Genomic DNA, 16,577 nt, shown 5'->3' on the forward strand with positions numbered 1-16,577 from the left:
CATCAAGGACATCAACCACCCGAGCCACTGCCTGTTCACCCCGCTATCATCCAGAAGGCGAGGTCAGTACAGGTGCATCAAAGCAGGGACCGAGAGACTGAAAAACAGCTTCTATCTCAAGGCCATCAGACTGTTAAACAGCCACCACTAACATTGAGTGGCTGCTGCCAACACACTGACACTGACTCAACTCCAGCCACTTTAATAATGGGAATTGATGGGAAATTATGTAAATATATCACTAGCCACTTTAAACAATGCTACCTTATATAATGTTACTTACCCTACATTATTCATCTCATATGCATACGTATATACTGTACTCTATATCATCGACTGCATCCTTATGTAATACATGTATCACTAGCCACTTTAACTATGCCACTTTGTTTACATACTCATCTCATATGTATATACTGTACTCGATACCATCTACTGTATCTTGCCTATGCTGCTCTGTACCATCACTCATTCATATATCCTTATGTACGTATTCTTTATCCCCTTACACTGTGTATAAGACAGTAGTTTAGGAATTGTTAGTTAGATTACTTGTTGGTTATTACTGCATTGTCGGAACTAGAAGCACAAGCATTTCGCTACACTCGCATTAACATCTGCTAACCATGTGTATGTGACAAATAAAATTTGATTTGATTTGATGTGTCATGATTTGACCTCGTTTTTCTACAGAGTTCCCACTTGTCTTGAAAGCACCATGACCATGATGCAAGGTACATCAGTCCATTAAAATAAATTAAACAATTATTTCAATTTATGCTCAGCTGTGCCTCACGAGTGCTAGCTTCACCAAATGATATATTTTATTATCAAAGCCTGTGTTTGAAATATAATATGGTCTGAGAAGAACAATATCGCTGGCATATATAGCCAGTATGCTATGTTAATGTATTAGGTCTACTGCACAAACCTCATTCCTACAGAACTGTTTTCATTAGGTTAATGTTTAAAAAAATGTAAGACATTTGGTGTTTTAAAAAAAATCTGAGTGCTAGCTCGGCTTGCTTTTTGACTGCGAAAGTAATCTTGACTCAGAAAAGGTTGGTGACCACTGGGGCAAATGATTAAAGTCTTCTTATCCCGTGTGTTTCCACAGACAGTAAAGTCAATCCTGTTAGTGTCTTACTAGTAATCCTTCTCAACAACAGATAGAGTTCAGACTCTTCACCAGTAAGGTCAAACTGGTACTAAGTACTATGGTGTAGGGTACTACTATGTTGTACTACTATGTACCTTAATACCCTTTGTGCCCTAATGGGGGTTAAATTGGGGGTTAAAATTGTATGTACCCCCGCCCCTCCACATTCAGTATACTAAACCCTCCCCTTCTCACCACTCCCTTTCCATATGCCTCCCAGTAATGTGTACTAGTCTGGTGTATTACTATTTACCCTAATACCATCCTCTATCCTTTTTAAAGTCCCCGGTGAAAGTTTACCAGCGGGCAGTTTAAAACGGTATGTACCCCCATCCTGCTCCACAAACACTACCCCACCCCTTCTCAACACCCCCGTCCCACCCCTCGTCCTTATCCCCCTGACACATAACTCTGGGATGAATCAAAATATCTCCCCCCAGCAAAATTCCAGTCAGGCATAGGAGTCCCAATGAAGATTCAGGGGTCCAACCAGGGGTACAGTGAAGTTAGAGTAAATATGTCTGGATTGAGCACTGTCCTGGGGGGTATACGAAGCAAGCTAGATCTACTTAGGGTTTTCTAAAGCTAACATGCTTCAGTTAGCTTCACATTCCAGTTCAGGCTTCATCTGTACTACGACGGTGTATATTGCGCGCCGAATGGCGAACTCTTTGTTGATACAATGCTAAAACATCAATCCATAGGCGAGTCAGTGCCACATTTTAATGTGTGCCTTAATTAAAATGAAAGAAAAGTAATCTACAAATTCAGCTAGCTATGGTGAGAAATATGCTTTTATTAGTGCCATCTTCATTATATTACTTGTCCTTAATGCTGACTTTGGTGTGCTTATCAATGCACTATCACCTTTTTTTCCCATTCCTATCGTTAAAATAATTGTATTAAGTCATACAGAAGTCAGCGTTACAGTGCGTGAAGTTTAAAATGCATTCTGTCATTATTACATTTGCAAAGTGATATATTGTAACATTACTCTTTTTTAACACAAAACATTTGATTAATAAAATATTGAATCAGTCTTCCTCAAATCAAGGGGATGATGATGCAATCTTTGCAAGAGGGAGGGAATCTGATTTCAATGGAACTCAACTCGTGGTTCAGACATTTCATTCAGGGTAAGTGGAGTTAGCCTGCCCTGCCCTGGAGCTGGTTAGTTCTGAAGGATTTGTTGTCATAGAAATTTACCTGGCTAAAAGGTGAGCCACTTTTGTATGACCGGTTATCCCAATTGACCGATTTGCCTCGCTAACTCCTCAAACCTGCTTTGTAGGATACCCCTCTGGTGAGTGGTTTGTGTGTCAGGAGGAGGTTGGGGAGGGCGGGATAAAGGTATGTTCTTTCACATTGAACATTCCTGGGAACACAGTGAGAGCTGGCCAGAGTTGTTACACATACACACGTACACACATACCCTCTATCTCCCACATGCATGTACAGTAGCACCACCTATATTGCCATATCTCCTCTCACCATTTGCTCTCTCATACACAGTTCACACACGCATACTGACCATAATGCATAGCTAGTGTATCTCCTATCTCACACACTCAGTTCACAGAGCATTTAACTCACATTTACAAATATCAAATCAACTACAAGAGGTAGGCTAACGCTTCCAACACAACGACAGCGTCCTTGCGCACAATAATACTCAGCATCATCTGGATATGTATGCAACAAAAGTTCAACATTCACCTTCTGCTACCATTTCTGTCAAGCCGTCTACCCATACAGTTTGAAGCATATGTTCGATAAATCCAACGTATGCACCACACCAAACGCACTGCAACTGCCTCTGCAACGCAATGGTGTAAGGCAAACACAACGTTTCATTGGAAATTAATGTAATTCTGGTGTACCAACATGCAATGACGCTGTCGGTGTGTTTGAAGCGTAAGACTTCATGGGCTGGCGTCCACTTATGTGCCACTCCTAGTTTTGTTATGTTTACGCTACTGCTACTCTGTTTATCATATATGCATAGTCACTTTAACCATACCTACATGTACATACTACCTCAATCAGCCGACTAACCGGTGCCTGTATATAGCCTCGAAACTGTATATAGCCTCGCTAGTGTTATTTTTCACTGTCTTTTTTACTGTTGTTTTTATTTCTTTAGTTATTGTTCACCTAATACCTTTTTTTTATTTAAAAATTGCACTCTTGGTTAGAGCCTGTAAGTAAGCTGTAAGGTCTACAACCTGTTGTATTCAGCATATGTGACAAATAAACTTCGATTTGCGATGTCCCACTGCCCAGCCCCCTTCACACATATAACCTCCTTACATGCACACATTGTCCTTGCATGTAGTCCCATCTCTCTCTCTCACGTCAGCTATCTGATTCCGGAGCCCCAGGAGGTAGATTGAAACTTTCATGTACTCACGCATCCTGATTGGCCTTGGAGTCTACTCACACCATAGAAAGTGGGTGTGTCATACCTCCCTGAACCCCACTTCGTTCTACACCCTTTTCCAGAAGTGTACTTGCACTTTTCCCATCATGTTTTTAAAAGCATATGATTGGTGTAAGCATTAAGCTGGAGTCAGTTTACACCATTGTTCAATCCATATGAGAAAGAGCACGTATACAGTTTGGTAGAAGGGTGGAAAATGGGGATGCAGGCTGTGTCCAGTGCCTCGTTCAGAGTGTGTTCATGGAATCAGTCAGAATTAAGAGTGTATCAGTTGCATTTGACAGAGTAAGGGTTAACTGCATTAGTCAAATTAATCTCCTGGTCCTTTAAACCCATTAAAGAGACAGAATAGTCCCAGGTTCAAACGCTTTTGGAATAATGAGTTGAATCTTAAAGTAAAAGTGCAGAGACGACATCTTAAAATGACACATTCACCAGCTTTTGATGGTATGAGGCCGTATTCATAAAGCACTTCAGAGTAGGAGTTGTGATGTAGCATCATGTCCACCCAATCTTATTCATTAGGCTAAACTGATCCTAGATCAGCACTCCTGAGAAGCTTTATAAATAGGGGCCCTGGTCTGCAACAGGTCATTAAAGTATCAAACAGATGTAAAAACCCAAAGCCATAACCCAATTCAGTACATGAAACTGTAGAGACGGGCTAGCTGACAATGTCAAGAAAATTATGAGCACGCTTCAATGGGGCAGAAGTCTGTGGATTGTGACTCTGAATGGTCAGATAGCCAATAACTATGACAAGAAGCTTCCATGTGGAGAATCACCAGTGGCTCGTTTCAGCTAGTTCTTGATACCATGGTCTTGTTTTGAGGAGTTTTAACTGATGTCACATCTATGCTAATATGCCAAAAAATTGCTTGCTAGCTAACCAACAACTGTAACAGTGTATTTGAGACAAGTGCACATTTATTTATGTTTTCAATAAAACATTGGAGACTAAACATATTTTACATGTTGTCAACAATCTATGCCAACCCAGTCTGTTTTGCCCCATAGTTTCACACGTGTCGGTTTTGTTGCTAAACAACCAACCTGTCTATTGAGGTTACAAAACTGTTTAAAGAGCCAAAAATGACATTTCACATCACATTCAAAAAGAGAAGCAAAGCAAGAGGCAAAATGTTATACCAATTTCTTTTAGACTTTATTATTCCATTTAAATGTATACATCTCAAGTGGACAATTTACATAAAACCCATAGGCTCTCCGGAATTGTCTACCAATGGATGTACTCAGCCATGGTGGGAGCAGCGCAGGGGTATAAATCGGAAGACACCATTTAAGCTTCAAGGGGGGTTGGGGAGGGAAGTAAGAGGTGGATGGTTTCTGCCAGGCGCCGAACACAGCCAGTATCATTCAGCCCAGTGCTTGTTGTGCAGAAGGGAATGCTGGGAAACGTGGAGGATCCTGTGCAGTGGACCTGGAGAGAGTGAACAAGAGAAAGTGTGCAGAATTAGTTTCAGTCATATTGGCTTAACATCTGCCTCCCTGGCTAGAGTGGATAGATTGGCTGGCACACCATTGGGTTGTTTACACCATAAGCCAGATCCTGCAGGCTATTCAATTCACATTCCATGAGTGAGCCCCAATAGTCAGCTAAGCATTTCCTTTGGCATTACAGAGAGTCCATTACTGGACAAAGAAAGGTTGGCTTTAGTAGTTAGGACACATCGCCCCTGCATGTGAACTTACATTTCCTGTGAGTCTAGCTCCTGCTCTCCTCACGACGCCTCCGCTACACTCTTCAGACAGGCTGCAAATGCCTCCATCAGATCCTTACAGTCACCCCCCTCCTTCACACTGTAGAGAGAACACAACCACATGGTTAGGACCTCTGAGGGAGGGACCTTGAATCCTCTCCTCCAACAGTTTGACAGCTATGGAGCCAACAGCGATCTTTGAAGCATTTAGATAGGTTGGCCATGGAGCTCAGCACCAAATGATCCCGGTCAACTCAACTAAAGATGTTTTGGTGTCAAGCTGTCAGCCTGGAAGTGTCCAAGCCTACCCTATCCTTAGTATGAGCTTTTCTAAACAATGTTGGCATTCTTCAGATTGAACCAAGTCAGACTGGTCCTACAGACAGACACTGCGCTCACTAAAAGGAGTGAACTGGTTACATAGGTAGAGATTGTTGGCATACTGGTCACTAGAGAGGAGAGGGAAGGGTGTTGAGGGAGATTATTTCAGGAACTCTGCACCAAACAGCAGGCAGACACTGACACAACGCATTAGAGTGATACGGCGAAAGGGAGCGAGGGAAGAGAGGAAGGTGGGGAGAGAGGGATGGGGATAAACCCATCTGTGATGGAAGGTGGGCTTCAGGGAGAGCGAAAGATTGCGTGACAATGCAAAACAGATGACGAAAAGGCTGGGTAGGAGGGTGTTGGTCAGAGACGGCAGGAGGGGATGGATTGACTGACATGACTGTCTGCAACCCCACACTACCTCACCATTCTCCCATTGGTTCCATGCCCCGGCCTCCCCCCGTCCTCCTGTCGCTGGGCTGATCTCTATGATGTAACTCACAGCTGGTCTCTACAGATTAAAAAAGGTTTATGCAGCCGATTGCTACGGGTTTGAAGAAGGGTCGTTTGTGTAGTGTGTGTCGAGTGAGTCACTGAACGCATAAGAGTGTACGGGTGTGTGGTAAAAAGAGGCATGGAAAGGGTGATGGTGCAGTGACGTGGAGGCAGCAGAGATGACCCAACAGCAGCACAGAGGACCTGGCCCTGAGGCTGTGTGGCCAGATAATCCATCCACCATAAACATCCCCTACATATGACTGGACCAAACCTACAATGAGAAGCAGGGGAGATAAAACCAAAAACAGGCAGCCATTTTAATAATCAAATGACATTGAACTGTAATGGAGGGAGGGAAGGGAAAGAGGGATGGATGGATAGAAACACATTCATTCTGCCACTATAAGAGTGACACTGGGTCTGGGTTCTCTACAACTGTAGCCTGGGGCCTCGTCAACCAACCAAACCAATTAAGCTTTGTTATGTAATGCTGCCTGAACAGAACCTAACTCCCCTGTCTCGCCATCTTCAGCTCCCCACAAACAAATTGGGGAATCCTTTGTGAATGAACCAAGGGGGAACTTTGGGGGTTTGAATATACTGTACATAAAAAATATTAGTTTCAAGTTAACATCTTGGGATTGAGCGATCAACATGCAAGAGTGATCTGCTGCAGAGTGTTACCTCTGGATGTCAGAGGTTGCAGGGGCAGTGAACTGGTGACATCTCCATGATAGCTGTCACACAACATGAGGGGGGCATCAGTCACGTTATGGCACTGCCACCATGTTGGCATGGCAATGGGCACTGACCACTTTAGGGTGCATCACAGAGCAAGTTAAAGAGGGTTGGGTGGCAAGGGCTGGGTTTGTATGGGAGGAGGATGACCGATTGGGTGGTTGGACTGATGGAAACACTGCCTTCACAATCAGGAAATTAAGATGTGAATTATTTAGGGCTGTCGGCTGGCCACTAGTTGTGCACAGGTCAGTGGTTTGTTTAACCGCAATTGCTAATAACCCATCCGTAACCGCCCGACTATATGTGATAAAGTGAACATTTGTTTTTGCTCGATTTAGATATGTTTCTGCTTATAATTTCCAACATTTTGGTAGGCTATTTGTTAGTCAACTTGTCTGTATTTAGAGACATGCAGCTTCTCTTCTGTCATTATACGTTGCCCTAGAAGACTAAATAAATCCTTGCTCACCAGAATGTCATAAATCAATAGAATGAATGCTTCAATCTTGTTGACATTGGTAAAGTTCTGTCATCTCTGCATCTTTTGCAAAGCAAAGACATTTAGGGACTGGGAAGAACATGCCATAACCACAGTTTGATCGGTTTTAAGGAAATATACTGAACCAAAATATAAACGCAACATACAACAATTTCAAAGATTATACATAACTCCAGTTCATATGAAGAAATCAGTCAATTGAAATTCATTAGGCCCTAATCTATGGATTTCACATGACTGGGAATACAGATATGCATCTGTTGGTTACAGATACCTAATTTAAAAAAATGGGCCTCACAACGGGCCTCAGGATCTCATTGCGGTATATTTGTGCATTCAAATTGCCAATTGATAAAATGCAAATTGTGTTAGTTGTCTGCAACTTATGCCTTCCCATACCATAACCCCACCGCCACCATGGGGCACTCTGTTCACAATGTTGACATCAGCAAACCGCTCGCCCACAGAACGCCATACACATGGTCTGCAATTGTGGGGCTGGTTGGATGTACTTCCAAATTCACAAAAACATCATTTTTGAGGGGGAATCCTCAACATTGGTGGACATTTCTGCAGTCAGCATACCAATTGCACGCTCCCTCAAAACTTGAGACATCTGTCGCATTGTGTTGTGTGACAAAACTGCACATTTTAGAGTGGCCTTTTATTGTCCCCAGCGCATGGTGCACCTGCACCTGATCATGCTGTTTAAATCAGCTTCTTGGGACCAACACCAACAATTTACATGTTGCGTTTGTATTTTTGTTCAGTGTAGAAAGCTGTGACAACAACCCAACATTGTTGTTGATTTCAGTTCGGCTTGGATGCATATATTATGTGTTTGAAATACTGAATCAGCTTTTATGATACTAATAAATACAGCATCTCTACAGATGGTATCTAACACATTCTCTCAAGATGCTAAAATAAATCAATCATATTTCTCCACTCCTGTACCCGAGTCAAATTTTTTACTACATTTGGTGTATCATTTTACTGCAATAAATGCTTAATTCAGTAGGAGTTAATATTAAGGCTATGTGAGAGGTTATAGTCCAGATTTCAGTTTCCATTTAACCCATCTGAACAATGACTGTCAAATTTGTATGGCGCCTCAAAATCAAACAGCATCCACTTTTACCACTTCACCAAATCTTTCCCTTCTTAGTGACTTAAAAAGGAACTCCTGCTCAATTCTGAGTATCAATCAAGTTTGCAAAACTCAGACTAAAAAAAGTATTGGTTTGGAGTATTAAATATAATATGGTCAACAGTATAATCTGAATTGAGCTTCAATAGTGAGTGCAAACTGTGTATAGAAAGTGTATAACTAGGCTGTCCTAATGGAAAATAAGGGAAGCTTAGAAAAGCACACCAAAGAGGGGGGAACCATCCAGACCAGTATACTAAAGAAAAGAGAGTAGGGACACAGAGCCAATATCATCTAGCTTGTGAACAGCTTTGAAGTTGGTTACCGGGCCTGTCTGAGTAGGAAACTAAGAGCGACCTAAAGTCACCACACTGGAGAGTTCAATGGCATTGGGACACCTGCGAGTGAACAACTATAGAGGGAACAAAGGGCAGGCCTACAATGATAGGGATATCATTCTAGGACCAATACAAACATTGTCTGACTCTCAAATGGCACCCTTATTCAATAAATTGTGTGCTCACTGGGCTCTGGTCAAAATAAGTGCACTAAATAGGGAATAGGGTGTAGTTGGTTTCCAGTTGGAGCCCTGTTGTAGCTAAGGGCTCTTGCATTGCAGTAACACTGCATTCCATCCAAGTAAACAACATTTTCAGTCAAGCAGAGCAAGCACACGCATGTCTACATACAAGCCAGGGGCCAGGGTCTGTGTGGAAGGCTAGGGTGTTGGCTTACAAGTTATACACACAGTTAGACTGCCAAAGTTACTACAGAACCAAATTTCACAGCAGGACCCACACAGGTAGTAGACATCTGTAACATGGTTAATATTAATATTTAAAGCAGCAGTTAGGTATCCAAGTCATACATTGACATGAATAATCTATACGTCTCAATGTCCTGACTAGGAGATACGCAACGCACTGCAGGTACATACAAAGCACACACAAATACCTTGTCACAGGTTCAAATGTCAGTCAACGCAGGTTCTAGAATAATTAGGCCATGTCCACAAGCTCAAAGTACTTTCCAGAGGAGTTGTTTGGCCCATTACCAAACTGACCCCTAGACCCTAAGGCATGTGTACTTGTGGATATCCGAGGATAAGACAGGTGTAATTAACAACATGAATTTGTTTGCGTTTGAAGGCGTCAAGGTGGTGACTCCTTCAACTAACCCATGTATTTCTAGGTGACATGTTAGGGCAGGCCAAGCCAGCCAAGATGTCTGCAGTCAGCTGTGCATCGTGTGAGGCCGTTTAAAAATGTATACCTTTTCAGGTTCCACGGTAAGTCGAAAACATGATCATGAACTAAAGCCATGGGACAGGACATGGTATCCTGGACGTTTACACACCAACCCATGCATGACTATTTAGGATTCAAGAGTGGAGCTATAAATACATCGTCCTGGTATACATTACTCAGTCAGCCCTCTGGTACAGCTAGCTACGCTGCCTTCAGCAGGTCCACTGCCGTCACGTGGACCATGTTACAGGATACAGTATCATTTGGGCCCATCAATGACAAACCCCAAGGACCATGAGGTTAACAGTAGAACCCTGGCCTGAGGGTTAGTGGTACAACCCTTGACTGTAGGGTTAACAAAGTGTCCTGAAATGTTTCACCACAACAGCACAGGGCCCTTGACTAAACTTCAAAGTAGATGTTCTTTACTGTGGCGTAGACCAAAGAGCTGTACATTGTACAAAACAATTGTGCTTGACCCAAGTGTTGAGAAAGCCTTCATCTAGTTTCTAATGCAACACTGACAAATTATACAAGTATAAATACTGAGGTAAAGGGCACCTGATTCAAAGTGAACTATAAGAGGCCTACAATGAGTATCAACACAAACAATTCGATGACATTCAATTCACCATGGCTCAAGACCGCTATAGGCACCCTGAAAATGTTACTAAAACAAAACTTTGCAACCAGCAGCCAACCTAGCCCATCCCTAGCCTGCCCTGCAACCTACCACCCCCTAAACCCTGCATCCTTATCTCATCCCTCACACCCATTGGTCTGGACTTATCTGGACTATACAGGCTGGGACACTCCAGGCCCTGGCCTAGCCTAGCTCCAAACCCTGCAACAACACATCAAAATACAACACCAAGGGTCAAAATGCATCTAGGTTTTGGTGAAATTTCAATGAAGATTGACAGAGTTGAAAACCGCTGAGGGCTAGAGTAGACGAACCGGGCTTTGACATTGCATCGAACCGGGCTTTGACATTGCACTGTCATTGAGCCCTCACACATGCCATCACGTTTCCTGTTTCTACGCATTTCTAGAGATAAAACCCACAACAATCTCACTCTGCACTAAATCTTGCAGAGGGAGGACAGAGGAGGGGGAAAGGTGCACACAGATTTGGACAATCAATCAGTGAATTAGCGACTTAGCGCTGGCTAACGCTCACTCAGCAAGGCCAGAAAAGCGGGGACAGGGGTGGGGGTGGGGGGCAGCGAGTAGGAGAGGACATGATGTAGGCAAATTCCCTGCCTTCAATCAGGCGTGTGCGAGAGACTGCCGTGCTTTAACCCCAAGACCCCCCATTATACTACAATAGTAACCCCCCAAACTGCCAAGGCAGTTTAAATTTGATTTGGATTCTTCTATCATCATTCACTGGACTTCTCAACTGTTCCACCATTTTATCATGGCGCAACACAAGGATTTCAAACAACATAAACTCATCATGCACCGCTATAGCCTTCCTCCAAGCGACGGGGGGAGGGTAGTTGCTTCAATTAAAACACAACTCAACACTGAAATCCACTTGGAGACACTGGGAACTTCTAAGTGAAAAGCACTAGAAGCACTGCGGATTTGCCACGTCCATCCAATGAGTTGGAAGCCATGGATGGGCATCCTGGAGACGTTGGTCCCGGTGGCAATGGCGGACAAAAACAGAGAAAACCACATCCGTCCGTATACAGACACTCACCATTTGTCCAGGTCTGCCTTGATGCTTGCACATGTGGCAGGGACAGGGGCCTCAGTAGGAACGGCGGTCTCGGAGTCCGACATGTCTGCAGAGTTGCTGTGTGTGTCAGTGTCTCCTCTGTACGCCTATGGGTTGCGTGTGCCAGAAAGAGAGGAAGAGAGTGAGAAGAGAGCAGAGGAGCGTGTTAGTGGGAGGGGCAAGTGAACACACATGAGGGGAGGGAGGAGAGAAAATGTGACAGGACAGAACACATGTGAAAATAAGGGTCAGCTCAGTGACCCAGACAAAGTTCAATGGGAAAATAAATCAAGTGGAAAGATGTTGAAGGAGAGTGGAGAAGACTAAAAATGACTCTTCAAATACCATGAAAAGCCAGATGGATACCCTTAGTGTTCATGTAGGCCTACAACTCATTCACCACTGAATGTTGCAACCCATACCAATAACCGTCTATACAAGCAACTATGCAAAACTAACATTCTTTTTAAATGCACTTCGCTACAGATGCGCTACAGATGCGCACGTTTCGGAGCCCGTGCGCACGCATGAAGATGGAGCACTGAGCGCTGCAGAAGGAGAAAAAGAAGTCAATCCATCAAAGCAAAAGGATCCTCGCATGACCTATGGACGAGTGCCACCTACTGGCCTGTTCAAGAAATGTTTTTTTTTTAAATGCCTTAAAAAACTTGCCTTAACGGATAACACCTGCATCAGTTAGAAAGCAAAGCACGAGTCCTACAATTAGCCTATAGTTAAACTATAACTTAAAGCAATTGTTACAAAACAGGTATATTTGAACTACTATACAGTAGGCCATACAGGTGTTAAACACCAGAAGCGTGTTTAGTCTATGATGGGAGTGTCTATTTAGTCTATAATGGGAGTGTTTGATTGGTAAGGCGAAAGCAACCTACCGTTAGACGAAAGTCGAGTGAAGTCGGGGGAGGTGCATCCGAAAGTCAGACACCAATGTGGTTTTCGAACAGCAAGGCTCAGATCAACATGCCAGTTTTGACGTTGTTTATAAAAGTTTTTCTTAAAAATGTTGAAATAAACATGGCTCCAACACGCATATCACACACTCACAAACTAAACTCATATGCGTGTTCATTGTACAATCAATGAGAGAGAGCCTAAAATATCACATTAATTTGTATATAGGCTATCAACTGTATAGCCTACATGAAGTTGGTTCCTGTTTCAGTCATGTCTTTGGTCACATTTGCGCTGGTCAAACAAACATCCTAGTGATTGGTTGAAAATAGAGCATCCCACAATGCAGTCGATGGCTGCAGGATGAAGATGGTGAAGAGCAACTGCAAAAACATGCAGTCAAATCTTCATGACCTTTGATCACATGATTTCTGTATTTTATTCAGTCCACATGTCGGCGCAAGTCAGAAATATAGAATAAACCAGGTATGATTTATTCTATAAATGTCTAGAATACTTTTACAACCTTTGTTTTGAGGAAAAATTCCAGTTTGGACATGATAGAAATATATAACATCTATAAAATGCAATTTAAAGCAATATAAATCAATAACGTTTTCACTGATTATGACAGAATCATCAAACTAGCTATGATTTATTCTATAAATGTCTAGTATACTTTTACAACTGCTTTGTGTGGAAATTCCAGTTTTGATTTGATAGAAATACATAAAATCTCAAATATTGCATTTAAAATCTAATTCAGTGATTGTCTCAGAAAAAAGTGAAAATATGCATTTATTTGCAATAACTTTAAAGAAATGTTAATTTCAAGTGCAATTTGTTCTATATGAAGTTAGACAATGAGTGAGTTGTAAAAATTTTATGATATTCAATTGTATGCCAAATCAATGTTTTCATTTTTAGTGCAACAGTTCCACATTTTAAAGTAGTTACAAGGCACAACAGTCATTTATTTATACATTTCTAATTTAACAGCTAAGAGGCACCTTCCAATCATTTTCTATTTTGGCTTTGTTGAAGTCCTTCTTTGTCATCCCCAGACATGGTACCATCTCTGGCGCACAGAGCATTCTATCTTCATGATTAAAAACATAAAACAGGGTTATGTTTATTTACATGTAAATTACAGTTCTGGAATACCCAAATTATGTTGCATCCTTTTGCAATTAAGAACATTTTCAAATTGAATTGGGATTGTGGTTCAATTGCTAAATTGAAGCACACATAACTGTGGTTTCAATCATCATTGAGTATATATAAATCATGTTGTAATAAAGGCATACGTTTGCAAAACACGTATGCATTGATAAAAAAGGTAGCACACATCAATGTTGTAATATCAAACATTACAATAATGGCAGTCTTTGAAATCCAAATCAGTTTAATCGTCACTTGTGCCAGATATAACGTGTGTACCTATTACAGTGAATTGCTGTCATAGTATCTCTTATAGTAGAATAATAAAATAGAGAAATTATTTTAGAACATTAGATCAATAACTAGGATTTCAGAAGGGACGGAATTATTCCGGAAATTTAAGTTAAGTTAAAGTTAAATTTGGGAAATTTTGTTTAAATTAATTTTTTAAGTTATAAGCTAACAGTGAAACCTTTTTGTGGGATACACATAAGGCAATTCTAGGTCTTGGGGCATATTCTGGTTAAACTATCCCCAATTCAATGGAATTGCAATCCTCTGCATGCACAGTACATTCTTCCATCACAATTGCAGTTGATTCTCAAGATCTTGCACACTAATGAGATGCTATTGGGCCCACACTACTACACTGTTTGAGCCAAGGACTAGATGCCTCTGGTAAGTTTTGATTACAATACTGGGTGGGGTGAATATATTTTATATGACAAACATTATTTTTTGTTAACTAGTAAATAGTAGCCTAGAGCAAAGTGTGTTTAAATCATTTCTAACTTTTTAATCTAACAGTTTAACTATTTATCTGTACATGGAATTGTATTTGGTATTTTTACAACAAAAAAATCTATTCTTTACCGGAAAAGACATTTCACTGCAGCTATGTAGAAAGAAAAGCTGTGTACATTTGCAAATACTGTGCCAAATATGTGAAGAATGCAAACAAAGATGCAGAATCATCTGGTCAAGTGCATAGAGTTCTCTCAGTGCTCACAACAACCAACGTCTGACAAAAGTCCATCTACTTCTATTCGAGGTAAAAATGATGAATCAGACACCTTATCGATAGCAACAGCTCATGGTCCTCCTGGAATCTGTTTTTTTACTCAACAGAGGAACATAGTCAGAGAAATGCTGATGAATGTCTTGCTCGAGCTGTGTATGCAACTAGTTCACCTCTGATGCTCACAGGCAATGTGTATTGGAAGAGATTTCTGAATGTTTTTCACCCAGCATAGACCCCTCCAACCAAGCATGTCTGGACATGCTTTATCTACTCATTTGTTGGATGCAGAGTTCAACAGAGTTCAAGTGAAGGCCAAGCAGACTGTATTGCAATCATCTCCGATGGGTGGTCGAATGTTCGTGGGCAAGGAATAATTAAGTACATCATCTCCACCCCTCGGCCAGTATTCTACAAGAGCACAGACATCAGGGACAGACACACTGGTCTCTACATTGCAGATGAGCTGAAGGCAGTCATCAATGACTTTGGACCATAGAAGGTATTTGCAATGGTGACGGACAATGCTGGAAACATGAAGACTGCTTGGTCAAAAGTGGAGGAGTCCTACCCTCACATCACACCAATTGGCTGTGCTGCTCATGCATTGAATCTGCTTCTCAAGGACATCATGACACTGAAAACAATGGATACACTCAACAAAAGAGCCAAGGAAATGGTTAGGTATGTGAAGGGTCATCAAGGGTCATCATCTCTGAACCAGACAGAATGCTCTTGCCAACCTACTTGGTGTCCAACATGTATGCTGCGACATGTATGGGCTTCAGGCAGAAGTCTTCACACTTTTTGATGTATTTCAGAACTGCAGTTTCCTCTGATTGGAGCAACAGTGAAGTGGGCAGGGCAGCAATCAACCTCACCAAGCAAAGTGAGAAGAATAAGAGCACCACATTGAAGCTGCCCAGCAACACCCGTTGTGGTGGTGTTGTCATCATGTTTGACAGTCTCTTGGAGGGGAAGGAGTCTCTCTAAGAAATGGCCATATCTGTCTGCCAATAAGGACAGCCCCATCAAGAGGATCCTCCTGGATGATGCATTTTGGGAGAGAGTGGTATGCAGCCTGAAACTCCTGAACCTATAGCAGTAGTCATTGCACAGATTGAGGGAGACAATTCCATCCTGTCTGATGTTCAGACTCTGGTTGCAGAAGTAAGAGAATAAATCTGTACTGCCCTGCCCACTTCACTGTTGCTCCAATCAGAGGAAACTGCAGTTCTGAAATACATCAAAAAGCATGAAGACTTCTGCCTGAAGCCCATACATGCCGCAGCATACATGTTGGACATCAAGTATGTTGGCAAGAGCATTCTGTCTGGTGCAGAGATTAACAAGGCCGATAATGTATACCGTGGCCTGGATGAGGGCAAGTTTCTTGTCAGTCTGGCGAATTACACTTCGAAGCAAGGGCTTTGGGATGGAGATGCAATATGGCAGTTGTGCCAACATACCTCATCAGCCACCTGTTGGAAGGGACTTTGTGGATCTGAGGCTCTTTCCCATGTTGCCTCCATCATCCTCCAAATCCCACCAACATCAGCTACCTCAGAGCTCAACTGGTCCTTATTTGGGAACACAAACCAAAGCACGCAACAGGCTGACCAATACAAGGGTTGAAAAATTGGTGGCCATCCAGTAAAAATGAGGCTTTTTGAGCCTGACAACAAGCCATCCCCAACAAGGTTGGAAAGTGACAGTAAAGATGAGGCCTCAGAATCGGATGCTCCAGAGGTGTACATTGAGGTACAGGGAGAAGACATTGAAGCCTGAGAGAAAGACAACCAAAGCTTTAGTTTCTAGACTATATCATTTTACAGATGTACAGTGGGGCAAAAAAGTATTTAGTCAGCCACCAATTGTGCAAGTTCCCCCACTTAAAAAGATGAGAGAGGCCTGTAATTTTCATCATAGGTACACTTCGACTATGACAGACAAAATGAGAAAAAAAATCCAGAAA

General features: G+C 42.1%; 1 long non-coding RNA gene across 1 annotated transcript; it reads right to left on the reverse strand.

Annotated features, from left to right (window-relative positions):
• Positions 1–4,742: 4,742 nt before the first annotated feature.
• Positions 4,743–11,648, reverse strand: LOC135555068 (uncharacterized). Its single transcript, XR_010457811.1, has 3 exons — positions 11,491–11,648; positions 5,313–5,420; positions 4,743–5,040 (listed from the first exon to the last, which is right to left on the reverse strand). It is a non-coding gene; the product is annotated as an uncharacterized LOC135555068 (long non-coding RNA).
• Positions 11,649–16,577: the final 4,929 nt, after the last annotated feature.

The sequence above is a fragment of the Oncorhynchus masou genome, chromosome 15, assembly GCF_036934945.1.
Source record: "Oncorhynchus masou masou isolate Uvic2021 chromosome 15, UVic_Omas_1.1, whole genome shotgun sequence".
Lineage (NCBI taxonomy): Eukaryota > Metazoa > Chordata > Actinopteri > Salmoniformes > Salmonidae > Oncorhynchus > Oncorhynchus masou.